This window comes from Saccopteryx bilineata, chromosome 1 (genome assembly GCF_036850765.1).
Source record: "Saccopteryx bilineata isolate mSacBil1 chromosome 1, mSacBil1_pri_phased_curated, whole genome shotgun sequence".
Taxonomy (NCBI): Eukaryota; Metazoa; Chordata; class Mammalia; order Chiroptera; family Emballonuridae; genus Saccopteryx; species Saccopteryx bilineata.
In genome coordinates this window covers 345,628,135-345,640,412 of record NC_089490.1, presented here as the reverse complement: position 1 = coordinate 345,640,412, position 12,278 = coordinate 345,628,135, and the positions used below count along the sequence as shown (strand labels likewise).

General features: G+C 47.1%; 1 protein-coding gene across 1 annotated transcript in view; it reads left to right on the top strand.

The window, feature by feature from the left end:
- Window positions 1–12,278, top strand: part of SERPINH1 (serpin family H member 1) — a 57,156-nt gene that overhangs the window by 3,993 nt on the left and 40,885 nt on the right. Inside the window, exon 3 of the mRNA XM_066249934.1 lies at window positions 2,652–2,767. The gene's annotated coding sequence lies outside the window, so the exon portion shown is untranslated. The remainder of the gene's footprint in view (window positions 1–2,651; window positions 2,768–12,278) is intronic.

Here is a 12,278-nt window from a genome sequence, read left to right as displayed (position 1 = left end):
CCACTTTGTGACTACATTTATATTAGGAACTTGGCACTTAAATAGGGCCACCAAATTGAATAAAACTTTACACCCCATGTAACCTGCTTCCAACAAATCCTTATGTGCACCTACTATGTGCAGGCAGTGTGCTGGGTGCTGGCAGGGGATACTGTGGAGCACCAGGCAGACAGTGGCCTGCCCTCCTGCATTTCATTGTCTGGTGGTGGCTGTAGGCTCATCTGAGCTCCTGGCCCACACAGTATACCCTGCGGTCCTACCTGTCCACCTCTGCCACTTGGAATTCTTTCCCCAGCTCTCCTGCCTGTAAGTGCCCCATTCAGCCACTGAAATTTTCTCCATCTTTTGAGGCCTGCGACACAAGTTGACCTCTCTGAGGAGCCTGCCCAACCCACTCCCCTGGGGAAGCACAGTATTGTCTACTGTAGCTGGTGACACTGCAGGCTCTTTGTGCTTCTCTTGGGACATGGATCCCCTTGGATCTTGGGCTGTTTGTGCATCAGTTTTCCCACCAGAGTATGACTTCTAAAGGGCAGGGGACGGGGTCTTGTTTCTCTCTAGGTCCCAAGCTCATCCCACTTTTACCAACAATTTCTGACCTGGATGACAGTCTGAGACCAAACACTAGGTGTCAGGGACAGGACAGTCAAGGAGCCCCCAGCCCAAGGGCTTTTTGCCGTGTGTGTGTGTGTGTGTGTGTGTGTGTGTGTGTGTGTGTGTGTGTAGAGTGCCCTGTGGACAAAGGGCTGCAGGGGGAGGGCAGGGCTGGCTCGGGGGTGGCTTCACAGGGAAGGGGACACATATCCTGGCCCATCCCCTCCTCTCTCTGCCTCAGCTTCCTCACAACTAAAATGGAGACGGAAGTAGTGTACCTTTAAAGGTGGTACAGACTAGCCTGACCAGACGATGGCGCAGTGGATAGAGCGTCAGACTGGGATGCGGAGGACCCAGGTTTGAGACCCCGAGGTCGCCAGCTTGAGCGCAGGCTCATCTGGTTTGAGCAAAGCTCACCAGCTTGGACCCAAGGTCGCTGGCTCGAGCAAGGGGGTACTTACTCAGTCTGCTGAAGGCCCGCAGTCAAGGCACATATGAGAAAGCAATCAATGAACAACTAAGGTGTCGCAAGGAAAAACTGATGATTGATGCTTCTCATCTCTCTCCGTTCCTATCTGTCTGTCCCTATCTATCCCTCTCTCTGACTCTCTGTCTCTGTAAAAAAAAAAAAAGGTACAGACTAAATGAGACCTAGTGTTAAGTCAGCCAGGTAGAGCGGGGGTAGGGTCAAGTGCACGTGTGTGTGTTTGCGTGTGTGTGTGTGTGTGTGTGTGTGTGTGTGTGTGTATCAATGCAGAGGGGCTGAATGTGGCTTCTGTGCCAAGGGCAGAGGGAAGCCCTGGAAGGGTTTAAGCAGGGGTTATAAAGACAGTTTTACTCTTCAGAGCCAGCCTGGTTATGAGAGAAGAGACTGAGACAGGGAAACTGTCTGAGGCCTGTTTTGAGAGTCCAGATGACAAAGAGAGGTGAATGTCTGAACCTGGAACATTTAGGGAAAAGAGGCAATCTACTGGCCCTGGCCAGATATCTCAGTTGGTTAAAGCATTGTCCTGGTACGCCAAGGTTGTGGGTTCAATCCCATCAGGGCTCATACGACCAATGAATGCATAAATAAGTGGAACAGCAAATCAATGTTTCTCTCTTTCTCTCTAAAAATCAAGATTTTTTTTTTTTTAAAGAGAGAGAGAAAGAGGTAACCTACCAATTGTGTCTGTGTGGGTAAGGAAGTTAGAGAATCTGAGGGGTGAGGCCCAGGAGAGGAGCCACGGCTCGAGGCTACAGCCAGGAATAGCCTCTGAGGTGAGAAGTGAGTGGACCTGGGGGGGGAATGAGCTTGCAAGGAGGAAGCAGGAAAATCCACAAGGAGAGGGGTGGGCAGGGGATGGGGCCCAGGGAAGAGTCAGAGAAGGACTGGTCAGAAAAGGGAAGAGGCCCTGGCTGGTTGGCTCAGTGGTAGAGCATCGGCCTGGCATGCAGAAGTCCCAGGTTCGATTCCCGGCCAGGGCACACAGGAGAAGCGCCCATCTGCTTCTCCACCCCTCCCCCTCTCCTTCCTCTCTGTCTCTCTCTTCCCCTCCCGCAGCCGAGGCTCCATTGGAGCAAAGATGGCCGGGGCGCTGGGGATGGCTCCTTGGCCTCTGCCCCAGGCAACAGAGCAACGCCCCCTGGTGGGCAGAGCGTCGCCCCCTGGTTGGCGTGCCGGGTGGATCCCGGTCAGGCGCATGCGGGAGTCTGTCTGACTGTCTCTCCCCGTTTCCAGCTTCAGAAAAATGGAGAAAAAACAAACAAACAAACAAAAAACAAAACAAAACAAAAAAAAACAAATATAAACCTGGCCCTCCTTCTCATTCTCCTGGGTCCCTGCAGGCTCTGCTCTTGAAGGGTGAGGAACTTCAGGGTTCTCTCTGACCCCAGATCCTGTGGGCTCCCTTGCCTCCAGTGGGGATGAAGTGATCATGGTAACTCCAAGCTTACCCTTTATCAGCATCTCCTGCACACTCACAAGAGGGGGTGTCTAGTTTAGCCCCACTGCTGTCAATTGCCAGGGTCTGTTACCTGCCAGACTGAACTTCATAGGTTTACTTCTGTGTCTCCAGTACAGGGTGAGGGTCACACCCAGTAGGCAGACTCTGAGTACCTGTAACTCAAGAAATACCAAAGATACATCTTTATTTGCCTGCCTCTGCTGCCCCCTGCTGGCTAATACTGATTGGTGAGTAATAATAACACTGGAGCGCTGGTTCTTAAACTTTTTGTTCTCAGGACATTCTCATACCCTTAAATTATGAAAGACCTTGGAGAACTTCTGTTTATATGATTTATATTGGTATTTAAAGTGTCAGTAATTAAAATAGATATCGTTTAAAATATTTAGTTAGTTTAATAATAGCAATCTTATTAAAAGTTAACCTATTTTTATGATAATTATTTTTTCCAAAACAAAAAAATTATTGGAGACCAGCATTGTTTTATATGTTAACAAATTTATCTAATGCTTGGCCTAACAGAGGACAGCTGGATTCTCCTACTTGCTTCTGTGTTCAATCATATTGTTTTGTTTGAAGTTTATCAAGAAAATACAAAAAAAATTTTTTTTTTAAGAAAATACAAATTTATACTAATATGCAGTTAGAAAAGGGAGGTGTACTTTAACAGTCTTTTCAAATAATTGTGAGTATTCTTTTTTTATTTGCTTTTAAAAGTTTTTTATTTTATTTTATTTTGTGGCTATTTTTCTTTGATACAAATCCAAACTTGACAAAAATATTTTAAGACTTTATTTATTCATTTTTAGAAAGGAGAGAGAGAGAGAGAGAAGGGGGGGAGGAGCAGGAAGCAACAACCTCCATAAGTGCTTTGACCAGGCAAGCCCAGGGTTTCGAACTGATAACCTCAGCACTCTAGGTCGACACTTTATCCACTGTGCCACCACAGGTCAGGCCTGACAAATTTCTTAGAGATTAGTTGATATTAGAATCTGAAACTAGCCCAGTCTGGATAGCCCGGTTGGTTAAAGTACTGTGTGGAAGATCAGAGGTTGCCAGTTTGATCCTGGGTTAGGACACAGGAATAGAGTGATGTTCCTGTCTCTCTCTCTCTCTCTCTCTCTCTCTCTCTCCTCCTTTCCTCGCTCTCTAAAATCAATAAAGTAAACTTTAAAAAAAAAGAAATCTGAAATTATATCAATAAAATTTTCTTTCTCAGTTTTATTAAAATCCATGGGTCTCTTTTGGTCTTTGAATGGGTCTTATACCCATGCATGATTTTGTAACTGCATGCATTCATTGGACATTTGGGGGGGAAATGGTTCACCAAGCAATTCAGATCTTTCAAATGTTGATAAATTTCATATATAACATTAAAACATCAAATTAGTTAATGTCACCACTGATCTTATTGGAAAAGTTAAATTCAGGCCCTGGAAAGTAGCTCAGGTGCTTAGAGAGTCATCACGATGAACCAAGGGTTGATCCCTGGTCAGGGCACATACAAGAGTCAATCAATAAATGCATAATAAGTGGAGCAACATATCAATGTTTCTCTCTCTCTCCTTCCTCTCTCTCTAAAATCAATAAAAAAATTTTAAAGAAAAATTCAGGCATACCTCATTTTATTGCCTCATTTTTTTTTGCAGATCTTGTGATTTTTTTTTTTTTTTACAAATTGAAGATAAGACTTCCACCAGCAAAAAGATTATGACTTGTTGAAAGCTCCGATGGTGGTTAGCATTTTTTTTATCAATAAAATATTTTTAATTAAGGTGTGTACATTGTTGTTATTATTTTTTTAGACATAATGCTATCTCCCACTAAATAGACAACAGTATAGTGTAGGGAAACCAAGAAATTCATGTGACTTTATCGTAATGTTCACTTTATTGTGGTGGTCTGGAACCAGACCCTCTTTGTCGCCAAGATGTGCCTGTACTGGGGAGTTGTGAAGCTCACAGTAGTTAGCACACATTTTCCTGAATTCTGATTTTCACAAAAAAACCTGAATTTGATCATTAGCAACAAATATTATCAGTTCACTTTGAAATGATAGACTCACTTTATTCATTTTTGAGAAAATATCTGCCAGCTACTTAGTCTGTATAACCATAATTTATTTATCAATATTCCTTTCAAGTAAAAATGATGGTTCATAAAAAAGTGGCCAGTGCAGCTTACAATGCAAACCATCACACAAACGCTTTCCCTGGAGACAAGAATCGTGCTTTCATCCGCAGCAGAAGTGCCTAATGGTAATCTCCATTTTGCAACACACAATATTTAAAAGATACACATTTAAGAGTCAATATATAGTGAGTTAAATAAAATGTATCACTTCTCCAATGACTCTCTTGAGTGACTTGGCTGTGTTTTACTGTGAGGACATGGCAGTGGAGACGACAATGACTTCTAGTACAGCTTGGGGCCCCTACGCTGTTTCGTGCTGAGTTGTGGCAGGTCTACCACCATTGCTTTTGTATCATCTACGCAAGGATTGTCACCCCAGCAAAAAGGGCCAGTGGTGCCTTAGTGTTATTATGGAAAGAGTATAGACCTCACGGACCCTCCTGAAAGGGCCTGGTGTCTGCTCGGGAGTGTATATTGTGTACTAGGCATGGTCCAAGCATGTTACTCTTTTAAAAATACAAATTGTGGTAACAAATAACAAGCGCAGCCAAGGGTGTGGGGAAAAGGAAACTGTTAAGCTCTGTTGGTGGGATTGTAAATTAGTGCAGCCACTGTGGAAAACAGTATGGAGATTCCTCAAGAAATTAAAAATATTGTAGAACTGCCATATGACCTAGCAAGTTCATTTCTGCCTATTTAGCCAAAGAAAACAAAAACACTAATCCAAAAAGACATGTACACCCCCATGAGTATTCTGACATTACTAGTAATAGACAAGATATGAAAATAACCTAAGTGTCCATCAATAGATAAGTGAATAAAAATGATGTGGTATATAAATGCAATGGAATATTATTCATCAATAAAAAAGAATGAGCCTGACCAGGTGGTGGCACAGTGGATAGAGCATTGCACTGGGATGCAGAGGACCCAGGTTCGAAACCCCAAGGTCACCAGCTTGAGTGCGGGCTCACCAGCTTGAGTGTGGGATTGCTGGCTTGAGCATGGGATCTTGATCCCATGGTCGCTGGCTTGACCCAAAGGTCGCTGGCTTGAAGCCCAAGATCAGTGACTTGAGCCCAATGTCACTGGCTTGAGCTAGGGGTCACTCACTCTACTGTATTCCCCCGGTCAAGGCACATCTGAGAAAGCAATCAATAAACAACTAAAGTGCTGCAACAATTTGATGCTTCTCAGTTCTCTCCCTTCCTGCCTGTCTGTCCCTATCTCTCTCTCTCTCTCTCTCTCTCTCTCTCTCTCTCTCTCTGTTATAAAAATAAATAAATAAGAATGAAATTTTTCTGTAAAGCCAGTGGCCACTGCCGTGGCCATGCAGAGTCACATTGAATTCAGGCAGATGGTAAAGGAACAGTGGAGTCAGAAAATGGTGGGCCATTTTGTTTATTAAAATCTCATAAGGGCGGCCTGACCAGGCAGTGACGCAGTGGATAGAGCATCGGACTGGGATGCCAAGGACCCAGGTTCTAGACCCCAAGGTCGCCAGCTTGAGCGCAAGCTCATCTGGCTTGAGTAAAAAAAAAAAAAAAAAAAAAAAAAAAAGCTCAGCAGCTTGAGCCCAAGGTCGCACATATGAGAAGGCAATCAATGAACAACCAAGGTGTTGCAACGAAAAACTGATAATTGATGCTTCTCATCTCTCTCCGTTCCTGTCTGTCCCTATCTATCCTTCTCTCTGACTCTCTCTCTGTCCCTGAAAAAAAAAAATCATATAAGGGCAGAGTAGCAAACAGGTAGGGAAGACCCTTCCCTCTCACTCAGGGCTCCCAAGTCCCCACTCATTCTCCGGACTCTGCCAGACTCACAGGCCCCCACAAGCCTTAGCAGGGCTTGCCAGTCCCTCAGCACTGCCCCCCTCTCTCTCTCAACTCTGCTCTCTCTGGATTCTCTCTGCACTCCTCTGCCCAGCAATACAGGGGGGCAGAGGGGACCCCTCCTCCAGCAAACAATAGCAACAATGGCCCCTCCCAAGCAGGAAGGCAATCTGCAATTTGCAATCTGCTGCCCTGAGGGCAAGCACCCAGCCAGAATTCCATAGACTATACACACAAGGCACTCTCCCCAATACCAGCAAGCAATCCTAAAAAAAAATTTTATGCCTGACCAGGTGGTGGCGCAGTGGATAGAGCGTTGGACTGGGATGCAGAAGACCAAGGTTCGAGACCACAAGGTCGCCAGCTTGAGCGTGGGCTCATCTGGTTTGACCAAAAGCTCACCAGCTTGAGCCCAAGGTCACTGGGTCGAGCAAGGGGTTACTCGGTCTGCTAAAGGCCCGCGGTCAAGGCACATGAGAAGGCAATCAATGAACAACTAAGATGTCGCAATGAAAAACTAATGATTGATGCTTCTCATCTCTCCATTCCTGTCTGTCTATCCCTCTCTCTGACTCTCTCTCTGTCTCTAAAAAATAAATATAAATAAATAAATAAATAAATAATTTTGTTTACCCAGCATTTGCCATTTACAACAACAGGATAGACCTAGAGGGTATTATGCTAAGTGAATGAATCAGTCAGAGAAAGGCAAATACTGTATAATATCACATATATGTGGAATCTAAAACAAACAAACAATAAACAAAACATAAACAGACTCACAGATAAAGAGAATAAGCTGAGCCTGACCAGGCGGTGATGCAGTGGATAGAGCGTTGGACTGGGATGTGGAGGATCCAGGTTCAAGACCCCGAGGTCGCCAGCTTGAGCATTGGCTCATCTGGTTTGAGCAAGAGCCCATCAGCTTGAACCCAAGGTCGCTGGCTCCAGCAAGGGGTTGCTCGGTCTGCTGGAGGCCCATGGTCAAGGCACATATGAGAAAGCAATCAATGAACAACTAAGGAGTTGCAACGCGCAATGAAAAACTAATGATTGATGCTTCTCATCTCTCCATTCCTGTCTGTCTGTCCCTGTCTTTCCCTCTCTCTGACTCACTCTTTGTCTCTAAAAAAAAAAAATTAATTAATTAATTAATTAAAAAAGAGAATAAGCTGATGGTTGCCAAAGGTAGGGTGAAATGGAGGAATAGGAATTAAAAAAAAAAAACAAAAATGAAGTGTTGGGCAGTTTAAGAAAAGATCATGGCCTGACCTGTGGTGGCGCAGTGGATAAAGAGTCGACCTAGTAATGCTGAGTTGGCTGGTTCAAAACCCTGGGCTTGCCTGGTCAAAGCACATATGGGACTTGATGCTTCCAGCTCCTCCCCCCTTCTCTCTCTCTGTCTCTCCTCTCTCTCTCTCGGTCTCTCCCTCTCCTCTCTAAAATGAATAAATTTTTAAAAAAATTAAAAAAAATAAAAGAAAAGATCATTGTGGCCCTGGCTGGTTGGCTCATCAGTACAGCATCAGCCCTGCATGTGGATGTCCCAAGTTCAATTCTGGGTCAGGGCACATAGAAGAAGTGCCCATCTGCTTCCCCCTCACCACCCTTTGCTTCTCTCTCTCTCTTTTCCTCCTTTCCTGCAACCATTGCTCAATTAGAGTGAGTTGGTCCCTGGTGTTGAGGATGGCTACACAGCCTCTGCCTCAGGCCCTAAAAATGGCTTTGGTTGCAATGGAGCATGGAACCCAGATGGGCAAAGCATCGCCCCCTAGTGGGCTTGCTGGGTGGATCCCGATCAAGGTGCATGTAGGAGTCTGTCTCTCTACCTCCCCTCCTCTCACTGAATTAAAAAAAAAAATTATTGCACTTAGGGGCAAAATGGAATAATGAAAGGTATCAAAATGGTTACAAAGTTATTAAACAGTACACATTTAAGCATAAGAATAAAAATTAAACTGGGAAAATGTGAAGTACTTACTAAAACTTACCTACAAAAAACAGCCTGACTGGTGGTGGTGCAGTGGATAGAGTGTCAGCCTGGGACACTGAGGACCCAGGTTCAAAACCCCAAGGTAGCCCTGGCTGGTTGGCTCAGCGGTAGAGCGTCGGCCTGGCATGCGGGGGACCCGGGTTCAATTCCCGGCCAGGGCACATAGGAGAAGCGCCCATTTGCTTCTCCACCCCGCCCCCCTCCTTCCTCTCTGTCTCTCTCTTCCCCTCCCGCAGCCAAGGCTCCATTGGAGCAAAGATGGCCCGGGCGCTGGGGATGGCTCCTTGGCCTCTGCCCCAGGCGCTAGAGTGGCTCTGGTTGAGGCAGAGCGACGCCCCAGAGGGGCAGAGCATCGCCCCCTGGTGGGCAGAGCATCGCCCCTGGTGGGCGTGCCGGGTGGATCCCGGTCGGGCGCATGCGGGAGTCTGTCTGACTGTCTCTCCCCATTTTCAGCTTCAGAATTTAGGAAAATAAAAAAAATTAAAAAAATAAAAAAATAAAAAATAAAATATATTGTGATAAATGTAAGGTATTTTTCCCCACCGAGGAAGAAGGAAGGGCGTAGCCACAAAGTGTGAATAGCAAAAGCTTTATTTAGTACAGCGCATCCCCCCTGATGAAGTTCTCTGGTCCAGGAGACAGGGGCCAGAGAAGTCTCATGGAGGAAACCTTGTGGGGGAAATTTAAAGGGTCGTTCTCGTGGTCGAGCTAATATGACGTAGCAAAATTTCATTGGCTGGCAGACAGTCACTCTTTTCCAAAGGGCTCCTGGGAAGTTTCTTTTGGCACGCATGGGTGTGGGCGGTTCCAGCCAAAGTTCCTGGGTCTGGTTCCTCACGTGACCTTCCTCCGTTGCCCACCAACCTCACATTCTGATTTTTTATGTTAGATAGGGGCGCCGCTATTTGGCTACTTCCTGCTAGTTAGGGGCGTCGTGGGCAGGGAAGGTCAGAAGACAGTGGCTGGCTTTGAGTGGAGTCGCGAGGAACATCTATTTGATCGTGACTTGAGAAAATTCGCTGATGTGGTCCTGTAAGAATTTTAAAAAGAGGAGCAAATATGAGTAATATGCTGATAATTAGAAAAGGATTTAGGATAGAGGCAGCCCAGGTGAGGATGGGTGGCTGCCACCACAAGTTAAGCAGGTTGTAGGAGAGATTCTTGCTCAGTTTTTGTCGTAGACAGTTGAGGAGATTGATGTTTTCTTCCATTGGACCAGTTTCACTGAACAGCATTGCTCCCTGCTTTAGCTCACTCTGGCATCAGGTTTCCGATGGGAGGGACAGGAGCACAGGAGGGTCTGCAGGGCCCAACATTTTGGTGAGCCGGAGACAGGTGGGGCCCAGTGGTTCCAACTGCCAGCAGTCCTGCATGCGGGCAAGCTTGAGGCGAGAGACATGGTTAGAAATGAGGGTAGTATTGATTATGGGGGAGCCCTTGGTAGTGAGGAAGATGTTGTCAGCTGGATAGTGGCTCCAAGACTGTGTAGAATGTCCTGACCTGCCGCAGACCAGCGCAGCTTCCAAATAACGGTGCGGAATTAAGGAAACACACTTTGTCAGAACAAAACCGATGGGACCGGGAGGACTCCTCAAACTGCCTGGCAGCATCTGAGTGCCTCACAGCCTCCGTTCGCTTTATTATATGGACCTATGCAAATCAAGGACCCTGATACAAAGTTGCACATCAAAGGCTAAGACAGGAACTCTCCCAAGGCAAAAACAGTATACATTAGTGAATTTTACAAACATCTGAAAACAAAGAGTCAGAGGAAGGGTATGTATATTGCTTCCTGCAACCCAAGGAAGGAAGGGGAGTGGGTGCAAACACAGAGCATCAAAGCCAAATATGGAGATGGAGGGGGTAGAACTTAAGCCCCCTGCCAAGCCTTGAATCTATAATGGCTTTTTGCCATTACCGGTCCACAACACTGACCCAGAAAGGGTACAGGGCATAAGGGCATAATCAAGAAGGAGTGCGAAAGGGGGTTCTGTCCAAACTGCATGTCAGGAGTGGTGTGCGAAGGAAAAAAGGAGTCCCATCCCCTCCCATAACCGAGACCTGTGAGGGAACTGGAGGCCCAGAGTGTGATGGCAAAACAGAGAAGGAAGCCCCCGTGTTCACAGAAATGAGATGGACTTACCCGCTACCTGCAGTATTACCCAGGGCTTGGTGTGGGTGATGAGAGTGTTTGAGTCCGGGCCGCATCAGTCATCCATGAGGTTGAGGAATTCTAGAGATGGGCCCGTCTGGCTGGCTTGTCCTCCCATTTGGGTGGCTTGTCCTCCATGTAGAGGTGCTGAGGATGAGCCTGTTGCCTAAAAGGGGCAATCACTCCACCAGTGACCAGGCTGCTTGCAGTTAGGGCAGGGCTTAGTGGGCAGCCATGGGCAGGGACACTGTCGGGACCAGTGACCCTCCTTGCCACATTTAAAGCAAACTCCGTGGTGGGGTTCCTCTTTGTGGCCCAGACTTGGGTTGGGCACCTCCTGTGCCTTGCCCCTGTTCCTCTGCCAGCCTCAGGGCTGCCACAAGAGCCTGGGTTTGGAGCATTACCTTCTGCTGCTTGTGGGCTGGCAAACAGCCTTGGCCTTTTTCTACTAGCTGTGACCATTATAAACTTTAAATACCATGTTCACAGGTCTCAGATAAGGGTTTGGGGGTTGAGAATAAGAGGAGGGGTCTCCTGGGGAGCCTGGCATTCAGATCTAGCCAGAAACACTGAAGCCAGAGGCAGAACAGGGCCAGGCCTTCCTGCAAGAAGATTGGGGTTGGGCCATGGGGTCAGGAGCCCTGAAAACTGGCGTGAGGGGCCTGACCTGTGGTGGCGCAGTGGATAAAGCGTCGGCCTGGAAATGCTGAGGTTGCTGGTTCGAAACCCTGGGCTTGCCTGGTCAAGGCACATATGGGAGTTGATGCTTCCAGCTCCTCCCCTTGTCTCTCTCTCCTCTCTGTCTCTCTCTCTCTCTCCTCTAAAATGAATAAATAAAATAAAAATAAAATAAATAAAAAGCTTAAAAAAAAAAACTGGCGTGAGGGCCAATGCCTGGCAGAGGAGGGCCTGATGGGGGAGGGGCTTAAGAACACAGGGGAGAAGGGAGGGGCCCCTGGTCAGCAGGGGAGGGGGCTTTCTGGAGGGAAGAGACCTGAGCAGAAGAGGTCTGCAGAGGAACCAGAGAGGGGTCCCGAGGGAGGGGCACCCCCAGGGGTCGGGCAGGAGGGGAAGAGAGTTTCTCAAGGCAGAGAGGTGAAGGAGGAAAAATCAGGAGTGGAGGTTTCTCTGCCAAAAAGGGCCTGTGCCGTGTAGCAGGTGGCACAGAGATGAGGACCGGAGCGCAAATACTAGAAGCCCTGAATGTAAGGGATCTCCAACCATTTCCCAGTTCTTTGGCAATAGTTAAATTGGTGTGATGTTAAAATCGAAAGTCCCTTCAGGAGGCCACTTGTTCGAATTATCCAGTGGGTTCTGTGGCCTGGTCACAGAGGAGAAGAAGAACAGTTTCTTCTTTAGGGAGGGAGAGATTTCAGATAAGGCACTCCAGGAGTGTTTTTGGATCAGGTTTGGATTCCTGTGCCTCTATGGCCGCCCTCAGTTCTCGGAGTGATCAGAGATGAGAACTGGCATCCCGCATCTCAAGCTCTGGCCACCAGACAGTTAGGTAGAGTGGGAGTGTCCGGGACGTCTCCATGGGCACACACGCACTCAGAGCGGATAAGAGGTCCCTGATGCAGCTGAGATTATGAACAGGGAGTCTTGGCGGAAAGAACTGAGGGGCGGCT